The sequence below is a fragment of the Eulemur rufifrons genome, chromosome 7, assembly GCF_041146395.1.
Source record: "Eulemur rufifrons isolate Redbay chromosome 7, OSU_ERuf_1, whole genome shotgun sequence".
NCBI classification, from domain to species: Eukaryota; Metazoa; Chordata; class Mammalia; order Primates; family Lemuridae; genus Eulemur; species Eulemur rufifrons.
Genome location: NC_090989.1, coordinates 67,373,566 through 67,400,469, shown reverse-complemented (window position 1 = coordinate 67,400,469; position 26,904 = coordinate 67,373,566). Strand labels below are relative to the sequence as shown.

At 35.0% G+C, this 26,904-nt stretch overlaps 1 protein-coding gene across 9 annotated transcripts in view; it reads left to right on the top strand.

Moving 5' to 3' along the window:
* Nucleotides 1-26,904, top strand: part of ZNF148 (zinc finger protein 148) — a 130,896-nt gene that overhangs the window by 23,336 nt on the left and 80,656 nt on the right. For 5 of the 9 annotated variants that reach the window (XM_069475150.1, XM_069475142.1, XM_069475144.1 and 2 more), the window contains exons 2-3: nt 15,973-16,053; nt 21,014-21,149. The gene's annotated coding sequence lies outside the window, so the exon portion shown is untranslated. The remainder of the gene's footprint in view (nt 1-15,972; nt 16,054-21,013; nt 21,150-26,904) is intronic. The other 4 variants (XM_069475145.1, XM_069475148.1, XM_069475149.1 and 1 more) reach the window with 4 other exon arrangements.

The window sequence follows — 26,904 nt, the reverse complement described above, 5'->3', positions numbered from 1 at the left end:
TGGGCTATATGTGGAGTTTTTTGTAGGTCTGTTTGGATTTTAGGATTATTTTTTCTATTCCTGTAAAAAAATGCCATTGGGATTTTGGTAGAGATTGCATGAATCTAGATCACTTTGGGTAGTATGTACATTTAAACGGTATTAAGCCTTCTAGTTCATGAACATGGGATGTCTTTGCATTTATTGTGTCGTCTTTGTTTTATCAGTGTTTTATAGATTTCAGTTTGCCTCCTTGATTGAGTTTTTTAAGTATTTTATTTTTGATGCTATTGTAATGGTTTAAAATTTTGACAAAGTCAGTTTACTTATTTTTTCTTTTCTTGCTTAAGCTATCAGAGTTATATCTAAGAAGGCTTTGCCTTATCCTAGGTCACAAAGATTTACTCCTGTAATTTTTTCTGACAGCTTTATAGTGTTAACTCTTAAATATGGGTCTTTAGTCCATTTAGAGTTCATTTTTGTATATGGTATGAGGAAGGAGTTCAACTTCATTCTTTTGCATGTGAATATTCTTTGTTCCTAGTAGCATTTGTTGAAAAGACTTCTTTCTCCACTGCATTGTCTTGGTGCCCTGTCAGAAAAACTTACCTGTGTGTGGTGGTGCTCAACTGTAGTCCCAGCTACTTGAAAGGCAGAGGCAGGACGATTGCTTGAGCCAAGGAGTTTGAGGCCAGGCTGGGCAACATAGACATCTATCTCCTCTAAAAAAATAAAAAGTAAATAAAATTTTTAAAAAATTGGTTGACCATAAATGTAGGTATTTATTTTTGGACTCTCAATTGTATTCTTTGATCTATATGTTTATCTTGATGCTAGTACCACAGTGTCTTGATTACTGTAGCTTTGTAGTAATCACAAAGTACATATCCCTTAACTTCTTTCTTCGCTTTCAAGATTGTTTTGGGTATTCTAGTCCCTTGCAATTCCATATGAATTTTAGGATCAGTTTTTCCATTTTTGGGAAAAAAAAAAAAGCTGTCGGGTTTTGATGTAAGTCGCATTGAATCTGCAGATGATTTGGTGAAGCATTGTTATCCTAACAATATTAAGTTTTCCAATCCATGAACATCAGGTATCTTTCTATTTAGATCTTTATTTCTTTCAATGATGTTTTTCAGTTTTCAGTGTACAAGTCTTATACCTGTTTTGATAAATTTATTGCTAGATACTTTATTGTTTTTGATACTATTAATGTGGTATATATGTGATAATTAGGTTATTAGGTTATTTCATTTTTGGATTGTTCATTGATAGTGTGTAGAAATAAAATTGATTTTTGTATACTGTTCTTTTTCAACCTTATTGAACTTACTAGTTCTAGTGGGTTTTTCTGTGTGTAAGATCATGTCATCTGCAAATAGGTAGAGTTTTACTTCTTCCTTTCCAATATTAATGCCTTTTATTTCATTTTCATGCCAATTTACTTTGTTAGAATCTCTCCTACAGTGTCGAATAGAAGTAGCAAGAGCAGACATCATTGTCTTGTTTCTAATCTTAGTGGGAACCATTGACTATTTCACCATTAAGTATGATGTTATCCCTGGATTTTTCATAGATGGCCTTTATCAGGTTAACGAAATTCCTTTCTATTTCCGGTTTGTTGGGTGTTTTTAATTGTGTAAGGGTGTTTCATTTCATCAAATGTTTTTCTGTGTATATTGAGATTATCTGCCAATAATAAAGGCTTTGTCCTTTGTCCTTCTATTGATATGGTGTATTATATTAATTGATTTTTAGATGTTAAACCATCTTCACATTCCTGAGATAAATCCTACATGGTTCTGGTACATAATCCTTTTTAAGTATTGGTAGATTTGATTGGCTAACATTTTGTTGAGGATTTTTGTGTCTGTATTAATAAGAACTATTGGCTTGTCATTTTTCTTTTCTTGTCATATTTTTGTCTTGTTTTGGTATCAATAATACTGACCTCATAAAGTGAGTTGGGAAATACTCTGTCCTCTGTTTTTAGCTAGAGTTTATGAACAGTTGTTACTAATTCTTTATTAAATGTTTGGTAAAATTCACCAGTGAAGCCAGCTGAGCCTGAGGGTTTCTTTTTTGGAGACTTTTAAATTAAGAAGTTGTTTCTTTTTTAAGGGTTATGGAGCTATTTTGTATTATGTGTTTCATCTCGGTTGTATTTTGCTAGTGTGGTTGTGAGAAATTGGTGTCAAATTTAAGAGTATAAAGTTGTTTATAGTATTCTCTTATTTTTTTTTTTTAATCATCTAGCTCAAAATGTGATCCCTTCTTATCTTTTTAATTGCTGTAGGATCTGTACTGATAACCGCTGTTTCATTCCTGGTATTGATGTATGTTTTCTCTGTCTTTTTGTTGTTATTGTTCTTGTTAGTTTTGCTAGAGTCTTCTACATATATTTTTTGTTTCATTAATTTTCATTGATTTTCTCTGTTTTCCTATTTTCTATTTTATTGATTTCTGCTTTTTATTATTTTTTTCCTTCTTGCTTTGGGCTCATTTTGCTTTTTTTTTTTTTTTTTTTTAGTTTCTTGTGGTAGATAATTGGGTTATTGGTTTGAGATCTTCCCTCATTTTAATGTAAGCATTTAGTGCTGTAAATTTCCTTCTAACTACTGTGTTAGTTGTATCCCAAATGTTTTGGTGTGTTATATTTTTATTTTCATTCATTTTTATGTGTATATTTTCAGATTTTCTTTGAGACTTCCTTTTGACTCATGGACTTCTTAGAAATGTATTGTTTTATTTCTTTCTTTGGAGATTTTCCTATTGTCTTTCTGTTATTGGTTTCTAGTTGGAGTAGATTATGGTCAGAGAATACACTCTATTATTTCAGTTCTTTTAAATTTTTTTAGATTTTATGGCCCAGGATATGGTTTGCCTTGGTGCATGTTCCATGGGTGCTTGAAAAAAAAAAAATGTATTCTGATACTGTTGAGTGGAATGTGCTATATATATGTCAGTTAGACTTTGTTGTTTGATTGTGTTATTAATGTAGCCACTCCGCTTTTAAAATAATTATCTTTTCCATTCTTTTTTTATTTTTTTTGAGATAAGAGTCTGGGTAGAGTGTAGTGGCATCATCATTGCTCACTGCAACCTCAAACTCCTGGGTTCAAGCAATCCTCTTGCCTCAGCCTCCGGAGTAGCTGGGGCTACAGGTGCACACCATGATGCCTGGCTAATTTTTCTATTTTCAGTAGAGATGGGGGTCTCACTCTTGCTCAGGCTGGTCTTGGACTCTTGAGCTTAACAATCCTCCCACTTTGGCCTCCCAGAGTACTAGGATTATAAGCATGAACCACTATGCCCAGCCTATCTTTTCTGTTCTTTTACTTTCAACTTACTTATGTTGCTGAATTTGAATTTCTTATAAGCAATTGGGCCATTAAAAAAAAAATCTCTGCCAATTTGCATTGTGATTGGTTTATTTTAGACCATTTGCATTGGAAGTAATTATTACTATATTAATGCTTCAGTCTGCCATTTTATTATTTTTGTTTATTTCCCATTTTTGTTCCTGTTTGTTTTCTTGGCCTTCTGCAGATTACTAGAAAATTTTTTAGGATTCCATTTTGATTTATTTCTAATGCTTTTTGAGTCTATCTCTTGGTATAGTTTTAATAGTGGTTGTTCTAGTTATTACATACAAATAAGCATATGTGACTTGTAACAGTCTACTGATATTAACATTTTACCACTGCAATAGAAGTGTGGAAACCTCACTTCAATTTTACCATTTACTTTCTCCACTTTTAATTATAATTGCCTTAAACATCAGATGATGTTACAATTTTTGTTTAAATCATCAAATGTGAATTGTAAAACTAATGAAGGAAAAGATAGTCTCTTGTATATACCTGTATTTCTATTCTTTCTCTTGTGTCTTCTTCCTTTGATACTCCAAAGTTCTTTTTTTTTTTAAATTATTTTCTTTTTGTTTGGAAAAATTTTTTTCAGCCAGTCTTTATAGGTAAGTCTGCTAGAGACACATTCTTTTACTTCTTTTGAGAATGCATTTTATTTCCCCATTATTTCCGAGCGATAGTTTCACTGGATATAGAATTATTGGTTGACAGTTTTTTTGGTTTTTGTTTTTTTAATATTTGAAAAATACTGTGCCACTTTTATCTTTGGCCTCTGGCTTCAGATGAGAAGTCTCTGGTGTTGTTTGAATTGGTGTTGTATTGTGCATAATGTATCATTTCTTTCTGCCTGCTTTTGAGATGTTTTTTCTTTGTCTTTAGTTTTTGAATGTTTAATTATGATATGTCAGTGTGGATTTCTTTAGATTTATCCTCTTTGGGTTTGCTTAGCTTTTTGGATCTGCAAGTTAGTTTCTTTAGATTTGAGAAGGTTTCAGCCATCATTTCTTCAAATACTATTTCAGCCTGACTCTCTTTCGTCTCTCTTTATGGGACTTTGGTGATAATGAATGTTGGCTCTTTTGTTACTGTCCAAAAGTTCCCTAAAACTATTGGTTAATTTTTTTTCAGTTTATTTCCCCTCTGTTGTTCAGATTGAGTGAGTTACACTTTTCTGTCCTCAAGTTCGGTGATTTCCCTTCCTGTCATCTTTATGTCTGCATTGAGCCCATCCAGTAAATTTTAAAAATTTATTAGTTTTATGATTTCCTTTTGCTTCTTTTTTATACTTTTGTTTCTTTGCTGAGATTTTCTATATTTTCACTTGTTTCAGAAGAATGTGTAATTGATTGCTGAAGCATTTTTATTATGGCTTTTAAAAAATTGAGGAGAATTTAAATGATTGTTCAAACATTTGCTTTGAAATTCTTGTCAAATAATTTCAACATCTGATTCATCTCCATGTTGGCCTTAGTTGATTGTCTTTTCTCACTCATGTGATTTTCTTGGGTGATTTACCATTGATGATCATGGGCATTTTATGTGTTATGTTAGGAGGCTTTGGGCCCTATTTAAACATTTTTTCTTTTAGCAGGCAGTCACCCTATTGAGGCTTAGCATGCAGGTGGTTCCAATGGCAGTGTAATTTTTAAAGCCTTTGCAGTCCACTTGATTTGTCTGAACCTACTGGGGCTCCCACTGATCCTCGCTGGTGCCTCAGCAAGCAGAAGGGATTTCCCCATGCTGGGTTTCTAATTGTCCCGATGTGGGACAGGATTGTAGTGGGACCCACCCACTGGTCTCTTCTTCCCCTTGTCCCCTGCCCTGGTATCTTTGGGCAAGGGAGGAGAATCTTAGCTCAAACTGAGCCACTTGATGTGGCTGGGTCCCTCGTTTTTCCTTCTTGCCTCTGTATTTTTAGGCAGAAAACAGAGAAGTCTCAGGCCAAGTAGAGAAGGAGAATGCTTCTGGTGGCCTTTGTTGTTAGCTGGGCTTCCAGTTGATCTTACTTGCCTGATGTTGCCAGGGGGATTCCTGCTAGATTTGGGGGAGGAATGTGACTATCTGGTCTGCCTTCTGTTCCTAGGTTGGTGGTTGGGAAATGTCAGGTCTGGGTTGCTGCCTTCTGTTAGGTGTAGGAACATAAAACATCCTGCTGCTCTTTTGTTTCTCCAGTCCTGGAGTCTCAAATTGATTTTCTGCCTTCTTACCACCTTTCAGGGTTTTCTTTTGGTCGTTGCTTATGTTTGTAGGCTTTGCTTGGCTTGTAGTTGTGCTTTGTGCAGAGGGGCAGAGAAAAATAGATCTAGACCATTTTATCTGGTCTGGAAGTTCAAGTCCCTTGATTTTTGTGGACCTGCGTCATCTCTCTCTGATGGATTATTTCAGCATTGAAAATAATAGTATATGGATATGTGCTTTGTGAACTTTTAAGTATTGTATAAATGTGTGCTTCGATCATACACCACAATATCTGACACCCAGGAAGTTTTTGTGAGGTCAGTCATATTTAGTTTAAGAGGATGCTAGGGAATAGATGCATACTGTTTTACTCTGCATCTGTCACATAAAAAGAATTTTGTTATTTAGTTAATTAAAGTGAGTTTATGCATTCTGGGAACTTTGTTCAAAGATGTGTTTATAGATTATTTGTATTTAAGGTGTTTTAACTATTCTAGTAATATGTAATAATACCATATTTTAATACTCTTAAATATTTTTCTTTCTTTTTTTTTTTTTTTTGAGATAGAGTCTCATTCTGTGGCCCAGGCTAGAGTGCCATGGCATCAGCCTAGCTCACAGCAACCTCAAACTCCTGGGCTCAGGCGATCCTACTGCCTCAGCCTCCCGAGTAGCTGGGACTACAGGAATGCACCACCACGCCCGGCTAATTTTTTCAATATATATTTTTAGTTGTCCATATAATTTCTTTCTATGTTTAGTAAAGATGGGGTCTTGCTCTTGCTCAGGCTGGTCTCGAACTCCTGACTCAAAAGATCCACCCTAGGCCGGGCGCAGTGGCTCACGCCTGTAATCCTAGCACTCTGGGAGGCCGAGGCGGGCGGATCGTTTGAGCTCAGGAGTTCGAGACCAGCCTGAGCAAGAGCGAGACCCCATCTCTACTAAAAAAATAGAAAGAAATTATATGGACAGCTAAAAATATATATAGAAAAAATTAGCCGGGCATGGTGGTGCATGCCTGTAGTCCCAGCTACTCGGGAGGCTGAGACAGGAGGATCCCTTGAGCTCAGGAGTTTGAGATTGCTGTGAGCTAGGCTGACGCCATGGCACTCTAGCCTGGGCAACAGAGTGAGACTCTGTCTCAAAAAAAAAAAAAAAAAAAAAGATCCACCCACCTCGGCCTCCTGGAGTGCTAGGATTACAGGCGTGAGCCACCGTGCCCTGCTACTCTTAAATATTTTTCAAAAGACTGAAATTCTTCTTTTTTTTTTTTTTTGAGACAGAGTCTCACTCTGTTGCCCAGGCTAGAGTGAGTGCCGTGGCGTCAGCCTAGCTCACAGCAACCTCAAACTCCTGAACTCAAGCGATCCTCCTGTCTCAGCCTCCCGAGTAGCTGGGACTACAGGCATGCGCCACCATGCCCTGCTAATTTTTTCTATATATATTTTTAGCTGTCCATATAATTTCTTTCTATTTTTAGTAGAGATGGGGTCTCGCTCTTGCTCAGGCTGGTCTCGAACTCCTGAGCTCAAACGATCCGCCCACCTCGGCCTCCCAGAGTGCTAGGATTACAGGCGTGAGCCACCGCGCCCGGCCCTGAAATTCTTGTATTATGCAACCAATTTAATCTATTTCTAATTCATAGATTGAGAAGAAAGATAAAATGTCCTGCTTTTACATTTGCTAGTTTTCTTTCTGGAAATTGGTCCAAAATAATAAAATGTTCATTCTACGTCAGAAGCTAGTGTTTCTATTTTTTTATTTCAAAATATTAAGGGGGTACAAATGTTTTTGTTATATGGCTTGAGTCAGGGCTATAAATGTGCCCATCACCTGAATAGTGTTCATTGTACCCATTAGGTGGGTTTTTGCCCCTCCCCTCCTCCCCTGCTGTTTGATTTCCAATGACTTTTACTTCCCTCTGTTCACTTTTGTGCACATTGGTTAGTTCTAGTTTATTAGAGAGTACATATGGTGTTTGTTATTCCATTTTTGGGATGCTTCACTTTGGATAATGGTCTCCAATTCCTTCCAAACTACTGCAAAAGGCATTAATTCATCTTTTTTTATGGCTGAGTAGTACTCCATGGTATACATGTACTACATTTTGTTAATCCACATGAATTGATGGGTACTTGGGTTGATGCCAGATCTTTGGAATTGTGAATTGTGCTGCAGTAAGCTAGTGTTTCTAAATGATGAGTTAACTAGATAAATCACCTTTCACCGTTTAAAAAAATATCTCACCAATAAACATGTTTCATGAATAGTTCAGGCTTAATACAGCTAATGGAATTATGGAGTAATCACTGGGCTCCTTTGCAGCCGCCTCTTGAAGTATTCTCTGATTGACTCTTATGGCAAATCTCCACTTCCTAATCAGACCAGAAACCATTCCTGGCCTGGCGTGGTGGCTCATGCCTGTAATCCTAGCATTCTGGGTGGCCAAGGTGGGAGGGTTGTTTGAGCTCAGGAGTTCGAGACTAGCCTGAGCAAGAGTGAGATCCTGTCTCTACTAAAAATAGTAAAAATGAGCTGGGTGTGGTGGTACACACCTGTAGTCCCAGCTACTTGGAGGCTGAGGCAGGAGGATCGCTTGAGCCTAGGAGTTTGAGGTTGCTGTGAGCTAGGTTGACCCCATGGCACTTGCCCAGGTGACAGAGTGAGACTCTGTCTCAAAAAAAAAAAAAAGAAAAGAAAAATCATTCCCTTAGGGGTCAGGGACTCTACATTTTCTTTTAAGGTTAGACACCACTCTACATTGTGTCAAATGCCTAGTTTAATTCTGAGCAAAATAAGAGTGACTGGCTGTGGCATTAAATAGAGGTGAAAATTGTCAGAAGATGAGCTGGAAATAGAATATGGCTTTTGTGGCCCATTTACAAGTTTTTAAATGAGCATATTATTGATATTTCATACTGAAAGTAATAATTCCAGTGCCCTAATATCCTTTTTAAAAATTTTTATATATAATTTTTTTTCTTTTTTAAAAAATTTCTTTAACAGATATAGATATATTTCACTTGTCTTTTTTGTTTTGTTTTGTTTTGTTTTTGGGGACAAGAGTCTCTGTTGCCCAGAGTAGCTCACTGCAGCCTAAAACTCTTGGACTCAAGCAATCCTCCTGCCTCAGCCTCCTGAGTAGCTGGAACTACGGGCACACACCACCACACCTGGCTATTTTTTTCTATTTTTGGTAGAGATGGGCTCTCCCTTTTGCTCAGGCTGTTCTGAAACTCCCGATCCCAAGTGATCCTCCTGCCTCGGCCTCCTAGAGTGTGATAGGATTATAGGCATGGGCCACCGAGCCTGGTCCTCTCTTATTTTTTACTTGTAATAAATAGTATTTTAACATTATGTTTTTGTTCACAAAGAATCGACACTTTAAAGACAAGTTTAAATGAAGTGTTAAACTTTCATTTTACAAATGGGTGTTTTTTTAACTTTAAATGTTATTTTTTAAATTTGTACAAATGTATGGGTTACATGTGAAATTTTGTTATATATAGTGATCAAGTCAGGGTATTTAGGGTGTCCCATCACCTGAGTACAATACATTTTTGTTAACTGTAGTCACTCTGCTCTATCAGTGTTGAATTTATCTCTTCTAATTGTATGTACCCTTTAATCCACTTCTTTTCATCCTCCCCCCACCCCGCCAAATGGGTATTTCTGTAATCTTTTCTAGGTTTCCTTAGTTATTACATTACAATAATTTTTGTGTTACAAAAATCAGGTGAAGTTTTTCTGTTCATTGCCTTTTCATTTCAAATTTTATTTGTATTGATGTTATACTTTGAAGATTTTGTTTTCTACTTCTAGAACATTGCTAAGAATAATGTTAAATACATTTAGATTTGGGAAGGACCTTTCCTATTGTGTTATGTTAGAATAGACATTAGGAGGCAGAGAATCTGGTTGAAGTCTTTGCTTTACCACTTAGGTGTTGTGTAACTGTGGGTACTTAACCTCTTGAACCTGGGTTTCATCATCTATGGAGTTGAGACAAACAATAATACCTACCCAGGTAGTTGGGGGGGGGGCCGTCAAATGAAAGTAACATGTGAAATCACTTTGTAAACTCTGAAATACTTTATCAGAATATGCTTGTATCATCTTTGAGAAGATCACTTGAAAATTTGCCTGAGTAATCTTGGTCATCATAGTGAAATAATGTATCATGATTATTTACAAAATTAATGTTTGTTCAGTAAAAATTCATGTAAAAATAAAACAGCTTTCCTTGAGTTTGGTGGCTTACTAAATCTTAAAATCTAATTTCTAGTAGTAGATCTGAGGAGGGATTATATCGTTGCTTGATAGTGTAACATCCTCACTGTGATAGTGTTAGTTTTGGGGCTATTTCTCCAAGAAACAGGTGATTTGAAATTAAAGCTTCTATCTCTGTAGAGGTTTATAGACTAAAGCGTTTATAAAAATGCATACTGTTATGTTTTCTTACATGGGTGGACAGTTGGTTTCTTGTTTGATAAAAGTTTACTGGTTAGTTGGTTTGAAAGGTAAAGTCCAGGTAAAACATTTTGCTTGGTGGCTTTTATTTTTACTCACTTTGCTCAGCAATCTTTTAAGTATCTGACTACCTCTCTGTAGGATTTTCTTTCTCAACTAAGTGTAGTAACTATTAATACATTAATGGCAATGTTTTTAAGATTTTGGTTTGATTTTTGGTGACAGTAGAAATGGAAAATGGTTGAAGACAGATGTGGGTAATGTAATTTCTGGGGTAGCTGGTTTGAATTTATTGGGCTGTCATTCCTCCCTGGGATAGATCTGGATATGAAAAGTATACCATTAGACCTTATTCAGATATCATTTTTAGTTCAATATATGTAATATATACCTCTTTAGAGGGAGTCTTAATAACTTTAATTTTCAAAGCAGTATTATAAATTAAAAGAACACATAAATCTGTTCTTTGCATTGTTACTGTGTAGAAATTCTAACCAAATTCATAGAAATCTCTTGCCTGGCATGAGGGTTTTTTTTTTATTTTTTAATATCATTGAGAAAATAAAAAAAATCATTCAGAAAGTCTCATTAATTCATAAAAGAACTAATTTAAAAATATATCTTGACTAATGTGTACAATGTGTTAAAAGATTCTAAAGGACTTTAAGCATTTTCTCAGATTCTTATGCCATGTATGCTATAATTTATCATTTCATTGCTTTGAACTTTTGGTTTCATTTAAAGGGCAGAGGTAGCCCTTTTATTTGGCAGTGCTCATGGGAGCATAAGCAGTTAAAATTTGTAAGCGTTATACATTTCAATGAAACTTTAAAAATGAAGCTTTTGGAAAGATAACCTTAATTAACCAAGAACTATATTCTTTATCAATGAATGGCTTTTCTAAAATGGTCATATTTGGGAGTAAAATTAAAATACATGGTATAATGAAATCATCATAAAGCAGTTAAGAGTTGTTAGATTCTTCTTTATATTGATTTTCTGTTTATTGCCTTATAAATTAATATTCTTGACACAATTTTTGTGTATGTTTCTTCTAATACATCTTTTATCTGGATCCTACTACATTAATTCATAAAACCTCATCTTTTGCAATCTTACTTTTCTAGGCAAAGATGACAGTTAAAACATAATTTGACAGACTGAAAGTATTAATATTATACCAACATAAAGATATACTTTGAAAATACAGTATCAATAGAAGTTGTTCAGATTCCCAGAACCAAACAGGACGTATGTGAAATATTTGAAAAAACAAAAGCAGCTCTTCTTATCTGTTGCAAAGTGCATGTAGTTTTTGTAGCTTTTCTGAAAGAGTACTTTTGAGATTAGTTATTCCTGTTATTTTAAAACAAAGACTGGAAAGTTTGATTGAATTAAACTATTTACATTACTAAGAATTACCATGGTGCATATGATACAGTGTTTCATAAAGTTTATTGTAGATCATCAGTAGGTTGGATCTCTTTATTGTTAAGACCTTCAAGGCCTTCTAGGGAAATTTCTAGGGAAATTTGCCAAAACCCTAGTAGGTTGGTTTTGAGACCATGTTCTGCTATTTCATTAGGTTAATGTGACTTTTGTACACGTCTTAGTTTCATTATCTATGATTCCATAATTAGAGAGATAGTATCGTATGGTGGTTAAGCTCCTGGAGCCTGACTTCCTGGGATAAATTCCAGCTGTATATAAACATTTTAAAGAATATTAAGTGTCTACTATGTGCAATGCACTGTTTTAGGCACTTGGGATATATCAGTGAATAAGACAGACAAAAATTCCTGCCCTTGTGGAGTTTATATTATTATTGGGACAGAAAAACAATAAACATAATGAATAAGTAGGTTGTGTAATATGTTAAGAGGTGGTAAGTGCTATGCAAAATGTATAACAGGTTAAAGGAGGATTGGATGAGTGTAAGTGGGGGCAGGTTGCAGTTTTGAGTAGTGTGGCTGGAAAGGTCTGTTAATAAGGTGACAATTAAGCAAAGAATTGAAGTAGGTAAGGGATTTAGTTATGAGGATCTCTAGGGAAAAAGTGTTCCAGAAGGAGGTACAGGCAGTAGGGTACAGGCCTTAGGGCCTACTGGAACATGCTGGAGATTCTGGAAGATGAGGAGGTCAGGTCTGTGGGGCTGGAAAGGAATGAACAAGTGGGAAAGTAGAAGATGAAGTCTGAAAGATGAGAGGGTGGCGGTGGTGGTGATGAGATGGGGGAGAGCACAACAGTGAGTGTAGGCCCCTGTCGACCATTCTAAGCTGTTAGGTTCTACCACTTACTAGTTGGATATCCTTTGGTAAATTATGTAACCCTGTAGTTTTCTCATCTGTAAAATGTGAATTATAATATTACCAATGTCGTAAGTTTGTTGTTTGGGTTATGTGAGTTATTATCTTCAGTGTCCTAGGAACACTACTGAGCAAAGTCCAAAGCATTCTTGAATGTGACAACATTAAAAGGTCAGCTTCAGCTGGGTGTGGTGGCTCATGCCTGTAGTCCCACCACTTTGGGAGGCCAAGGTGGGAGGATCGCTTGAGGCCAGGAGTTCTAGACCAGCCTGGGCAATATTACCACATTACGTTATTATCACAAACTGTATGTGTGCTTACCATCCTTGCTAAATTGTGAACTCCTTTATGCATGTCTTAGGAATCTTGGATAATGTATTGTACATATGTCATGTGTCCAGAAATGTTGGCTTGCTTAATAAATCAGACCACCTGCTAGTTATATTGGAATATTGCCAGTCTGTCAAAACTGAATAATGGAAGGATTGTAGTTAATGGCCCCTGAAAAATAATTCATTTATTTTCTTTCTGTGCCATACTTATTAAAATTGGTATTGGTAGAAAGCTGCCTCAATTATTGAATAAATATAAAAGTTCTTAGTAAAACAAAAAGTGTGTATTTGTATTATTGTATATCTATTAACATCTGCTGTCATTGGCTGATTAAAAACAAATACTATCTTGATCGATAGCATAAATATAATAAAACTCCTACCCTAAAATACACACGGTCCCTGACTTAACTACGGTTTGACTTCCAATGGTTTGATTTAGGATTTTTCAACTTTACGGTGATGCAGAAGCTATGCAGGCATTCAGCTATAGGCATAAACCCGTGACTTATTGGGACATAACCCCGTCATAAATCGAGGAGCATCTGTATATTTTTAGCTTTAATCTGTTTATATCTGCATAAGTGATTATAATCAAAGAGTATTTAGTCAGCAAAATCCTAAAAGAATTGCTAAGCAGGAATGTTCACTGATTACTGAAGTGGGAGAGTAGGGCAAGGAAAGAGGAAGATCTTAGCTGACTACTGGGTGGATGTCCAACAAATTGTATTCCTTTGGTACTTGCACAGTTTCCAGTTTAGTAGATTCCTTCCCATTCTTGGTTGAGAGGAGTGGGAAAGGTAAAGGAGGGATAGAGACTTGAAGGAGAAATGATGCTATTAATAAATGAATTAGGGTTCCAGAGAAAGATTATGTTACAGTTGGCTTAGAGGAAATTGGGAGGTTCCATAGTAGAGGAAATTTTGTAATGGGAAAGGTATTCATAAATTTCTGTTTATGGCTGGATGCAGTGGCTCACACCTGTAATACCAGCATTTTGGGAGGTTGAGGTGGGAGGATCGCTTGAGGCCAGGAGTTCAAGACCCAAGACCAACCTGTGCAACACAGCCAGACCCTGTCACTACAAAATAAATAAATAAATAACTGGGCATACTGGTGTGCTTTTGTAGTCCCACCTACTTGAGAGGCTGGGGCAGGAGGATTGCTTGAGCTCAGGATTTCGAGGTTACAGTGATCTATGATCACACCACTGCACTCCAGCCTGGGTGACAAAGCGAGACCCTGTCTCTAAAAATAAAGTAAATAAATTCTGTTTATAAATTTAGATTTGAGGTCATATTATTTTGTGTGTGGCATGTTTCCTTTTCCTTCTTGCTTCACTATTTTATCTAGTTATCTAGTTATATTCTTTGATGTATGACAGCATTAATTTAGCACTTTCAATAAAAAGTGATGCAAGAAGGTGAGTATGCTTTTTGTGAAAATATTTTCACCAGAATGTTAAGATTTCAAAAACATTGTCCGGTCTTTGGTGTTACCATCTTATGTGATGAGTTATGTAATAGTGTCTTGATTGTGGAGTAGATACATCAAGTTAACTTTAAAAAAGACTCATAATATTAGAATGTGTGATTTAAAGATGTTTCTGGTATATAGACTTTGCAGTGCTTTTTCTGTTTAACTTATTCCTGCAGCTATTTTAACAGTTCTAAAAGTTGAATACAGTAATATATACAGAATATATAATAATTTAATAGAATGTAAATAGCAGTGTAATGAAGATACAGTTGTTAAAAGAAAAACTTTAGACAAATTAAATTTAGCAGAGTTTATTTGAGCAAAGAAATATTCATGAATGGAGCACTAACTCAGAACCAGGAGAGGTTCAGAGGGCTCCATCCAGCAATGTGGGTAGGCAGTATTTATAGACAACAAAAGGAAGTGACATACAAAAATGGCTTGATTGGGTACAGCTTGTCATTTGCCTTATATGTACATGGTCTCATGAGTTGGCAGCCTGTGATTGGCTGAGACTCAGCTCCTTGTTACAAGAATATACTCTTAAATTAGGTTGCAGTTTGTTTACACACTAAGTTAGATTGCAGTTTGCTACTTAGGAAGGCAGCGTTAGGCCAAATTTAATTTAACATGGTTTTGCTTTACTTTACCTATTTTTAACTAATACAATAGTATAGTTTTATGGCTTTTATTATCTTTTTGCTGTTGCTATAAAAATATGTATATACTTAAAAATAATTTTGTGTAATTAAGAAGTGCATATATGCACTTTTGAAGGCTTGCCTGTAAAACTTTGAGGCAGGCAATTAAGAACTTAGTAGAAATAAATTATTTAAAAATAGCCTTTTGTTTGTACCTGGTTTAGAAACAAAGCTACTAAGGACTAGAAAATGCTGAATTAATCAGAAAGGCTATACTGTTTGTAAAGGCTGTACTGTTTGTAATCCCTTGATAAAATTATATAAATACGACCTTGAATTAATGTGGTTGGTTATTTTCTAGAGATATTTAATTTCTTTCATTGTTCTGTGATTACCTTTATGGCTTTTATTGATGTACAAGATATTTATTGAGCCCTAAAAATGTGTTAGGGTTGTGTTACATAAAATACTTTATCTATTTTTGAAAAAAATTATATTTAGCCTATTCTTTGTTTCTGATGATTTAGCTTTCATTTTTCATTACCTTCATTTCATACACCTGCGGAAAATATCCCAGTTACATGAAGAAAATGATCTGTATCCAATATCAATGCAATACTAACATAGAATGTTAATTTTCTGTATTAGTCTCTGCTAAAAGGTTGATTACAGCATGATGTTTAAAAAATATTGATGGATCATTTTAGCATTATTAAATACATTTGCCTTGAAATTTTAAAATATTTATTTTTGTGTTTTCAAAAACTGTATCCTTACTATATTGAGATTTTTCTGCTGAGGGAAATGTTATTGTAGGAGTTTATGAAGAAATAGTACTATTTGAATAATGGAGAGTATCAGCGTATGATTTTAATGAAACACATTTGTACTTTCTTTCCTATTTTAGGATGCTTAAGATAAATTTAAGGTTATTGTCCTGATTTCAAAGAAATCTTAATCCTTAGCTAGAAGTTAAGTTTGAAAAAGTCTGATTTTTGTCTGAGTCATTTCTTATCTTTGTGATATTATTTAATGTTGATGGGTCATTGCATTTGGACTAAGAGTTGCTACCAATTTTACTTAGCACAACAATATCTACCATGGAAAGAATTTTTTATATTTACCATATTTAGATATAACTAATTTACCTGACTTTGAAACTATGTTTAATCCTGATTTTTTTGGGAGAATAACCTGTATTTTTGTACTTTTGTAGGATAGAGGGAGGAATCAGCAGCTTGGAGATTCAGCCAAGTGATCTGGCGGGATGGGCATTTGCCAGACATATTTTATAGAGGTAATTCAACGTTGTTTTACTCAGTCTTTATTTTTTACCTGTGATAGAGGCCCATGTGCTTGCACATGAACACGTGTACTCACAACTGTACAAATGTAGTACTCTACATTTACTGGACAATCTGTTTTCCTTTTATACCCACTTAAATATAGCATGAGTAGTACGTGTAGCCTATCACTGTACGTAGATATGAACATCTATACATTGAAAAGAATTAACATTCTTAATTTTATAGGGTAAAGTCCATTATCTTCTCTCACTTAACTAGATTACTTACGTATCTCTTTTTTAGGCTGCACTTCCCTTATGTTAAGAAGACAAATGATCCTCTCCTTTCTTGTTGGCCTTCGTTGGTGCATATATTAAACCTATACTTTTATCTTTCAAACATGAAAAAAATTAATATTGAACAGTTTTCAAGGAATTTACATATCTGTTAGTGACACATATCAATTATTAATGATCATAAAAATTCTGAAGGCCGGGCGCGGTGGCTCACGCCTGTAATCCTAGCGCTCGAGGTCAGGAGTTCGAGACCAGCCTGAGCAAGAGTGAGACCCCCGTCTCTACTAAAAATAGAAAGAAATTATATGGACAACTAAAATATATATATACAAAAAATTAGCCGGGCATGGTGGCGCATGCCTGTAGTCCCAGCTACTCGGGAGGCTGAGGCAGTAGGATCGCTTAAGTCCAGGAGTTTGAGGTTGCTGTGAGCTAGACTGACGCCACAGCACTCACTCTAGCCCGGGCAACAGAGTGAGACTCTGTCTCAAAAAAAAAAAAATTCTGAAGTTTCTCTGAATTTTTTAATTTGTTTTGAGAACTTTTAAAACTTAAGTATTTAAAATATTAGCAATTGTAGTGGCCATATTTTAGGATTTCCTTCTTTTCCCCTATCTTCTGATAATTGTTCAGCATTTTTCACCCCTTTTACCTAGGTTTAATATAAAAGGTATACACACTTAAGCAGTAGATAATGTAGACATTTTCTATACATATACAAGCATTTAGATGTGTGCTTATATATTCTTTACACAAATGAGATCACACCATATATATTATTCTTTGAAGCAGAGTCTTGCTCTGTTGCCTATGCTGGAGTGCTGTCAGCCTAACTCACAGCAACCTCAAACCCCTGGGCTCCAAGTGATCCTCCTGCCTCATCGTCCCAAGTAGCTGGGACTACAGGCATGCGCTACCACACCTGGCTAATTTTTTCTATTTTTAGTACAGACAGGGTCTCACTCTTGCTTAGGCTGGTCTCAAACTTCTGAGCTCAAGCTATCCTCCCTCCTCGGCCTCCCAGAGTGCTGGGCTTACAGGCATGAACCACCACGCCTGGCCACAAACTTTTAAATATTTGTCAGTTTTTTGTTGATTAGCTTTGCTTTGCTTTCATTATTGGTGAGTTTGAGCATTTTCCTATTATTATTTACCAAATGTATATTTTCAGTGATCTGATTGGTTGTGTGTTTTGCCCTTTCATGGGGCTCTCTGTATATTTGTATATTAAGGAAAGAACCCCCTTGTCATTTTTTTTGTGTGTTTTGTTTTTAATTGACAAATAATTTTATGTATCCATGGGGTACAGGATCTTTTAATTGACAAATAATAATTGTATATACGGGGTACAAATGTGATGTTTTGATACATGTTTACACTGTAGAATGATCAAAACTGGCTGATTACCATATTTGCCCTACGAAAGTTTGAATTTGTTATTGTTGAATATAGTGATTTTTCTCCTTCATTGCTAGGGTGATTGGGTGGAATATTAGGTTTAAAAGGTCTTCACAGTTGATTGTAGGACTTAATTTTCCCTCCACATTATAACATCTTGGAATGACATGAATCCCTGACTTGTTGTTTGATATTTTTTCTCCTTAGTGACACAATCAAAAAATTATTCAATATAAATTGAGGTTTTAAACAGTTTAAGTCAGGAAAAGTAACAAAACTTCTGTAACTTGTTTTTAAGTACTATAGTTCACTGAATCTAAAACTACCAATATTAAGATACTTACGGCCGGGCGCGGTGGCTCATGCCTGTAATCCTAGCACTCTGGGAGGCCGAGGCGGGTGGATCGTTTGAGCTCAGGAGTTCGAGACCAGCCTGAGCAAGAGCGAGACCCCGTCTCTACTAAAAATAGAAAGAAATTATATGGACAGCTAAAAATATATATAGAAAAAATTAGCCGGGCATAGTGGCACATGCCTGTAGTCCCAGCTACTTGGGAGGCTGAGGCAGGAGGATCGCTTGAGCCCAGGAGTTTGAGGTTGCTGTGAGCTAGACTGACGCCACGGCACTCTAGCCTGGGCAACAGAGTGAGACTCTGTCTCAAAAAAAAAAAAAAAGATACTTACCTTTGACAATTCAGGGATTTATGTCATTCTGAGATTTTGCAATGCCAGAGGAGTCCTGCAATCAATGGTCTTTGTTTCTATTTGTTTTAAAGTCTGTTTGTCTGATATTAATATACCCACTTCTCTTTCTTGTTACTGTTTCCATAGTATATCCTTTTTCATCTTTTTTTTTTTTTGGTCCAATCTGACAGTCTCTGCCTTTTTATTAGGCTGTTTAAATCATTCATGTTTAATTATACATACGATTGTATTTATGTTTGCCATTTTCCTATTTTTTTATAAATATCTTCTATGTTTTTGTTCCTGTGTCTCCTTTACTGCCTTTTTCGTTAAATATTTTTTAGTATGCTATTTTAATTACTTTGTTGATTTTTTGTTGTATATTTTTAAAGATAATTTCTTTGTAGTTGCTGTTGGAATTATGCATTTTAACAGTTTGTTTAGTATCAGTAAAATATAGAAACTTTGCTCCATTTTCTCTTCTCTATTATGCCACTATTGTAATATACATCTATATATGTTATAAACCCAGCAATAGTGTTATAATCACTGTTTTATATGTTGTTAGGTCTTTTAAAGAAGAGAAAAAAATGAGAAACATATTTATAGTCTTTTAGATTAACCCACATGTTTACCATTTCTGATGCCCTTCATTTCTTTCTGTATATTTGAATCTGATGTCTTTTCCTTTCAGTTTGGTGGACTTCCTCTAGTGTTTTGTTTTTAAGGCAAGTCTGTTAGCAAAAAATTTTCTCGGTCTTTGTTTACCTAGTAATATCTTTATTCCTTCATTTTCAGAGGATAGTTTTGCTGCCTTCTTGGTTGACAGCTTTTATCTTTCAGCTCTTTGAATATGCGATCTCACTGTCTTCTAGACTCTTATTATTTCTGATTGGAAGTTAGCCATTAATCTTTTTTAATGTTCTCTGCACATGCTGAATCATTTTTCTCTTTCAGCTTTCGAGATTTTTCTCCTTGTGTTTGCTTTCAACAGTTTGAATATGATATGTGTAGATATAGATTACTTCGTGTTTATCGCTCGTGAAGTTCATTGTGCTTCTTAGATCTGTAGATTTATTGTCTTAAAAAATCAAATTTGGGAAGGTTTTGGCCAGTATTTTATTAAATGTTTTTCTGTTCTTACTCTCCTCTCTTTCTGGTACTCCAGAAATGTTGGTAAACTGGATGTTTTTCCATATGTATTTGATGCTATGTTCATTCTTCTTCAATCTTTTTTCACTCTGTTCTTCAGATTGGATAATTTCTATTGATGTGTCTTTAAGGTCAATGATTTTCTTCTGCCACCTTGAATCTACTGTTGAGCTCTTCTGATACATTTTTTTGTTACTGTACCATTTCAGCTTCAGAATTTCCATTTGGTTCTTTTTTATAATTTGTCTCTATTGAGAATCTCTTACTGATTGTTTTCATAATTAAAAAAATTTACATGTATGTTCCTTTTAACATATTTAACATATCTATTTTATTTTGAACAAAAGTTTATCTGGAAAAGTAAACATGCCTGAATATCCGGGAAAATTCTGCAGTGGAAGGGTACTGAGATGTAAATAGCTCTATCAGAAATTGAACTTTAAAAAATATGGAAACAATGTTGAAATGTTTTTAAAAAATGAATATTATGCTTTCTGAAGTTCAGAAATTATTATTGGTTTTGCAGTAGGTGGGAAAGACTATTCTTTTTGCCTTTGCACCATGGTAAACTGTTGTAAAATCAGAATCTTTCGTATATCATCTTGTCTCCAAGCTTCCTGTGAAAGAATGTATGCAAACTAATTTTGATAGATAGGAATCTAATATTTTTAAGGACCTCCAGGGTAGGAAATGACATAAAATCTGTTATGGAAGTAAAACAAACATATAGTGTTTTTTCCCTGTATAGGTAATGTTTTGTTTGTTATAAACAACGTATATTGTTTGTAGTTAGTCTGTTAACTGTGCTCAGAAATACTATCAGGAGGGTTTCTTCTTGTGCACAGCCTATACTCTTTGTTGTTTTGGATACATTACACATTCTCCTTCTGATCCTTTACATCTTCTTGTCAGCTTTTCTGTACTTGGTGACCTTGCTGATTAGGTTTCTGTATCCAGGTATTTAACAATTGTAATCCTTTTTATTGCAAATACCTATGCATTCTATATGCTGCAGGTTCTGTTTGTAAGGCCTGCCATTGTGTTGCTTCTCTCTTCATTTCATAGACTTTATGAGGCAGATATGACCGTGTTTTTAAGTGGTTTCTTAATTTTTGTTTTTTCTTTTCTCACCTTTTAGGTCTGTACCCTTCTACGTTTCCTTTAATATCCCATGTCTCTGAAGCGGTAGACTCCAGATCTAGGCAAATTATTCTTTATAAGGCTAAGGTTTTTTCCTCATTCACTACCTTCCACTATTGTATGTTCCCAATTTCAGACTTAAAAACAAGTCAGTGTGTTGTTCATTCAGTCATAACTTACTATATTTACAAAGAGTGATCATTTCAGTTTTCATACCAACTTGCAAATATTGTATTTGTATTTTTTCCCTTAATAAGTAATGTGTTTTGTTTGTTGTGTGTTTGTATATGTTTTATTGTAGGAATTGGCTGGCGTAAGTGATTAAGGTGGTATGGAAGGTTTCTGAAGCCTGTGAAAGGTAGAAACTCAACCATGATTTCTTTTTCAACTCTACAGCATTCCCTTCCTTGAAATCTTCATTTTTACCTTAGTCTCAGGTAATTTTAATACTTATTTTTTTCATAATCTTGAATAAGTAAATTTTAAAAACCATTTTTATTGGCTGCTAGAATTTTATGCTGAGTTTATATAACAGTTTCTTTATGTTTTGGTATTTATATCTGGAAGAAACTTTTTTTTTTTACATTTATTTCTTTTCTTGAGAAAACAGTTGTAAGAGAAAATTGATGAATAATGATACCATTTTATATTCTAAGTTTAGTTTAACACAGAAAAATTTGTAGCTTATCATGTAATTTTAAGTGAAATTTAAGTGAGTAGTTGTTTTGTTGTTTAACTATTTTTCTCAACAGGGAGAAATTTTTCACCTCCATCCTCAACACATACCCCATTAAATTTTCCAGAATTTTCAAGGAAACTCTGTTTTCATACTTGGGAAAATTAGGCCTATTAATCAAATTTAATGGTGTGTGCCATATAATTTTAAAATATGAAAAATCATATCAGTTACTGTACACTTATACATATTGTATGTTTGCCTGCATTAATATATGGAAGCCATCTTAGATCAGCAATCATTTATATTTGATATATTAGTATATAGAGTTGGCTACTGTGACAGAGGCTTATAAAGGTAGAAGTATATTTATATTTATTTGAAGAGTACATGTAAACTATCTAGAGATTATATGGAAGCTCCAGAATTATTATGACCCAGGACTCCTTTGACTTGCTCTGTTATCTATCCTTAATATGTGGCTTGTATATTATGGTTACCATTGTGAAAGGCATTCTCTTTTCCTTGAAGGGAAGTTGTATATGTCACTTTCACTAATATCCTGTTGGCTATAACTTTGTCACATGGCCGTAACAGCTGCAAGGGTGGCTGGAATGTGAATCTTACCTAGGCAGCTATATGTCTCACTTAATTTTTATTATTGAGTGAGGAGAGAACAGATTCTGGGGATTTAGCCAGCTGTCTGTCACATTGGGGTTTGAGTCAGATTTACTTTCCATTTGGAAAAATAAAGTGGTATTGATTTAAATAGTTAATATTTTTTCTGTTCTAGAATGAGTCTTGGTTACTATATGGTACATATTAAAAATAGCCATTAGGGCTGGGTGTGGTGGCTCATGCCTGTAATATCAGCACTGTGGGCGGCCAAGGTGGGAGAATGGCTTGAGGCCAGGAGTTTGAGACTAACCTGAGCAATATAGCAAGACCCGCATCTTTACAAAAAATAGAAAAATTAGCTGGATGTGGTGGTGGTGTGCTCCAGTAGTCCCAGATACTCAGGAGGCTGAGGTGGGAAGATCGCTTGAGCCTAGGAGTTTGAGGTTGCAGTGAGCTATGAAACTCCATTGCATGCTAGCCCAGGCAACAGACCAAGACCCTGTTTCAAAAAAAAAAAAAATCAAAACAATTAGGTGTTTAACTTTATTCATAGTATACAGGAAAGTTTATTTTAAGAAATATTTTTTTATATTTCGTTAATTATGTAAGACTATAGATAATTCATAGTTTAATAGAATCAGTATTTTGAATACTAATGTTTGAATTGTTGATATTGGCATAAAATGTAATGGATGCAATAACTAGATCCAACAGAGTATAAGATTCTGTTTTGCTTGGACTTTTTAAATTTTTTTCCCTTTTCCCTTTCCCTCTTCCTTTTTAACATAAACTAGCTGTTTCTTAATAGTTTGAGTTGCTGTAAATTTGATGTTTGAATATTTCTAAATACCACTATTTTCTTGATGCTACATTGTTTTGGAAGACTTTGGTGATGCAGAATATGCTTAGATTCTGCTTTATTTAAGGGGTCTTCACTGTTATATAGAAATGCCTGTTAACTTTGGCTTAAATATTTATAAATTATCTTTCTGTGGTTAAAAAATGGTCATAGTTTTTTTAGTTGTCATATTGTATAAAATGATCTTAGCCTGTAAATTCTCTGATTAATAATTGTGTTAGCAGCTATAGACACTAGATACCTGTTTAAATATCTTTTATTGCTACATTGGTCAGAAAGACCATTTTGTCCAGTTGCCATTATTACAAATGATGTTCCTATTAGGATGTTTTGAAATGGTAGCACTTTAAAAATCAACATGGCTTACAAAATATGCTTTTTAGATGGAAAATGGTAGTTATCAAAAAACAAAGTCTATTTCTTGTCTAGGGGCATTTCCACATTCAGAGACCTTCAGATACACCCCTGTATGAGAGATGAAGCAGTTTCTGCCTAGATCAAAACTATACTTCTGAGGGATGATAAGAGAACAGAACATTTCTTAGGAATAATAAATGGAAAATTTGTTAAAGATTCTCGTACTGATCATGGGTTTCCTCATATCACCTAATGTATCATATAATACAGATTTTGAGGCTGGTTGATATTTGTATTTCTAATGCTGATATTTTTAAAGTGTAATTTCTCACTGACTCATATATAAAGTTAGAAATGTTAATATACAAATTAATGTAACTGGCATCTTCCAAATAACAATTGTTTAGTTTTTTGTTTTCCTTCCAGAGCAGGGGGGTGGTATTGTTGAATTTGTGAGAATATTTTAAGTTGGAAATTACTCTTTTTATAGAAAAGATAGTGATATTTAGGTTCCTAAGCTTGCTTGCTGTAATCTGCTTTGACTCATTTGGTTGCTCAGTAAAAGCTTATGGAACATAATATTACTGCCAAACTCAATAAATAAAACAAAATCAGAATCTTTAAATCAGAAATATTAATTTTTTTCATGCTTGAATGCAGACTAATTAAAGTTGATTAGTGGCACATGGATGTTCATGTACATTCTGAAGGGGGGCTAGGTGTTTTCAAGAATTTTAGAGAATTATGGCACAGGTCTTCAAATCTGTTTTCACTTTAAAACTTATGGCCCTCTTTTTTTGATCAAGTACATCATCAGCACTGACTGTTCTTACATTAGGTCTTAACAAAGGAAGATATTAATAGTTTAAGAGCGTATATGTAAACCCATGAAAAAAAGAATAATTGGGGTATGACTGATAGATGCAAGTTGGAAAATAGAAAATATAGAAAGTTTCCAGTTGTCCCGAAGGAAAAGGGAGTCTGTGACAGACAGTTCTCCCATAATAGCCATGAGATGGGATAGTCTGCTAAAGAGAGTTTGATTGCTTTACTGAGCCAAGCAATGGTGATACAGGGACCTCAGAGCAGGTGGTGAGAAGAGAGTAAGTTCAACTGATTTTTTTAATGTGTTCAGGGCCTTTTTAAGTTGGGAAGTAGTATGATAAGCTAAAAAGTGCATTGAGTCAGGAAAGGCTGGTTTGAAATCCCAGTTTACTTCCTGGCTATGTAACAACCTAAGCCCTAGGTTCTTTGTATGTTAAATGGAAGTATACTGTTACTTGTCTTAATGGTTATTGTAGGTATTAAGTAAGGGAACACATATAATGATGCCCAGCACAGTGTCTTCCATATAGTAGATCTTCAACACACATAAGTTGTCTTTCCTTTCTAGGTTATCATAATCTTTGAATTTTATAATACAGACATAAACCTATTAATTTGGAAAGATATTTTTCTCATTAGTTGTATAAAACTCCTGTAAAAAACCTCAGCAGGCATTTAAAGTGATTTGTATATTTGATTAAAAATGAATAGTAGTGCCCAACTTGTCCATATGTTACGCTTCTATTAACTTTGTCCTCTGAAAACAAACTGAAATAGTCCCCCAAGTTTTGGAAATAATTGTCGAAAATGTTTGTATTAAAAGCCCACGTACTTAATTCCTTATTAAAAGCCCTGACTCAAAGCTTATTTACTCTATTTCAACTTACAAATCTCTAAAGCTTAGTTTCTAATTATGTGCATGTAGTTGGTTGGAAACCTTAAATTAGAAGGTGACAGGAAGAGTAGTTAGCTGTTTGTTCTGGGTTACAAGAGAAAACTGATGGCTGATAATTTATGTTTTATTTAAGTTCAGCCCTGCCACTAGGCTTAAATGACTAGAGGTTTCCTAAGCTACAGTTAGGATTACATCTACACACTGAACCAAACATTTGTCAGTAGGAAAGGAAAGGATGGTGGGTATTGAATGGAGCAGGAAGCTATGTTGTAGCCACCTAAATACCCCTGTAGCCATACCTTCTAGCTTCTCTTGCAGAGGAATGGTGATGAGGAAAGAATAAATCTTGGAAGCAGGGAAAGAATACAGAGTTTGACGTAATCTCCTTTAGAGAGATACAGGAGAAATTGGCCCAAGTTGGTCTCCTTCCTTTCTCTTTCCTACACTATTCTAGTTTTCAGCATTCTCTGCTCTGGGTATCTTGAAGCGCGGCGGAAGGGTTGCCATCCCATCTTTAGCTGAATTAGCTCTAGGACACCATTGTTTATCTTGTCTTGGTTCTTAATAGCTCTGCCATTTTGTACTCTGTTGAGTCAGCTGCCCAAGGTTCCTCCACTTAAAGGGTCTTCACAGGGAGCTCAGAGTGGCTCATTACTCTGCCTATTTTCTTTTCCTCCAGTTGGACAGCGGTTCCTGGGAACACAGATTAATTGTTTGGTTTTTTTTTTCCCCTTCCAGAGCAGTCTTTGATGTGAGTGATATGATTTAAAGGAAGGATCATTCTTTCCTCCTCTCTTCTGTGTAATATCCCTAACTCCTGAATTTCTATTAATTGTACATATATTTGGGTCAGGAAGCAGTTGGCTTTTTGAGGGGTTAGTAGGAAGAGACATTTACTCACATATTAGTGTGGATTGATTACATGAGTTGTCTTTCTTTACACTTGGCTGATCCTCCCTGAAAATATTGAAGTTAGAGAAGGGATATAGCATGTCTTGACTTTTGAGCACGGGGCTCTTTGTTGTATTTGGATTTTTGAATGTGTGGTGAAGCACATGAGAGCTTTGACTGAGACCACATAAGAGTTATAAGGGAGGAAGGTGAAAACGATAACGTAGCATAGAAGGGAGGTGCAAGGGTAATTTAAAAATGTATTTTCCCTACTTTACCTTTTTCTTTTTTCATGTAGTTTTGGCCTATTCCCTTTTTCCATAGGCCTGGTGAAATTTCCTTTCTTGTTTCATTTCCTGTCCATCTTACTCTGCCCAGAGACAAGTTGAGGTGTACAGCATATATGACTCATTTTATTTGTCTTTAAAACACATTTTAAAATAACACTAAGTCAGTCTTTTAAAATAAATAAGAAAAACAACATCTAGATTCAATCCTATTACCCATACCCTGACCCTGCTGTAACATTAAAACAACAAAAAAGAAAAATATACTAGGTACATAGTTAAAAAAAGGAATAAAATAAAAAGTTAAAATCAGTCTTCTTGGTATAGATCCTTTCTTATTTCACTTTCTAAATTCCACTAAGTTTCTTTACAGAAAAAAAAATTCTCTTCAGAATAACTGTTGATTGGAGCTATTTATCTTTTTAAGGAATTATATGGGCCAGGCGTGGTGATAATCCTAGCACTCTGGGAGGCTGAGGCAGGAGGATTCCTTGAACCCAGGAGTTTGAGTTTGCAATGCGCTGTGATGATGCCACTGCACTCTAGCCAGGGTGACAGAGCGAGACTCTGTCTTAAAAAAAGTGTGGAAAGGATCTGAACTATCTACGTTGGTCTCTTCTTGATTTTTTCACTTGATGTTTCTTGGAGAACCAGCATAGCTAACCCTGTTCCTTTTAATGGCTGCATATATTCCATTGGGTGGTTGAATCATGATTAATGTAACAAGTCTCCTAGCAGTGGATGCTTAAATTGTTTCCAGTCTTTGTCTTTTCCCATTGAAATG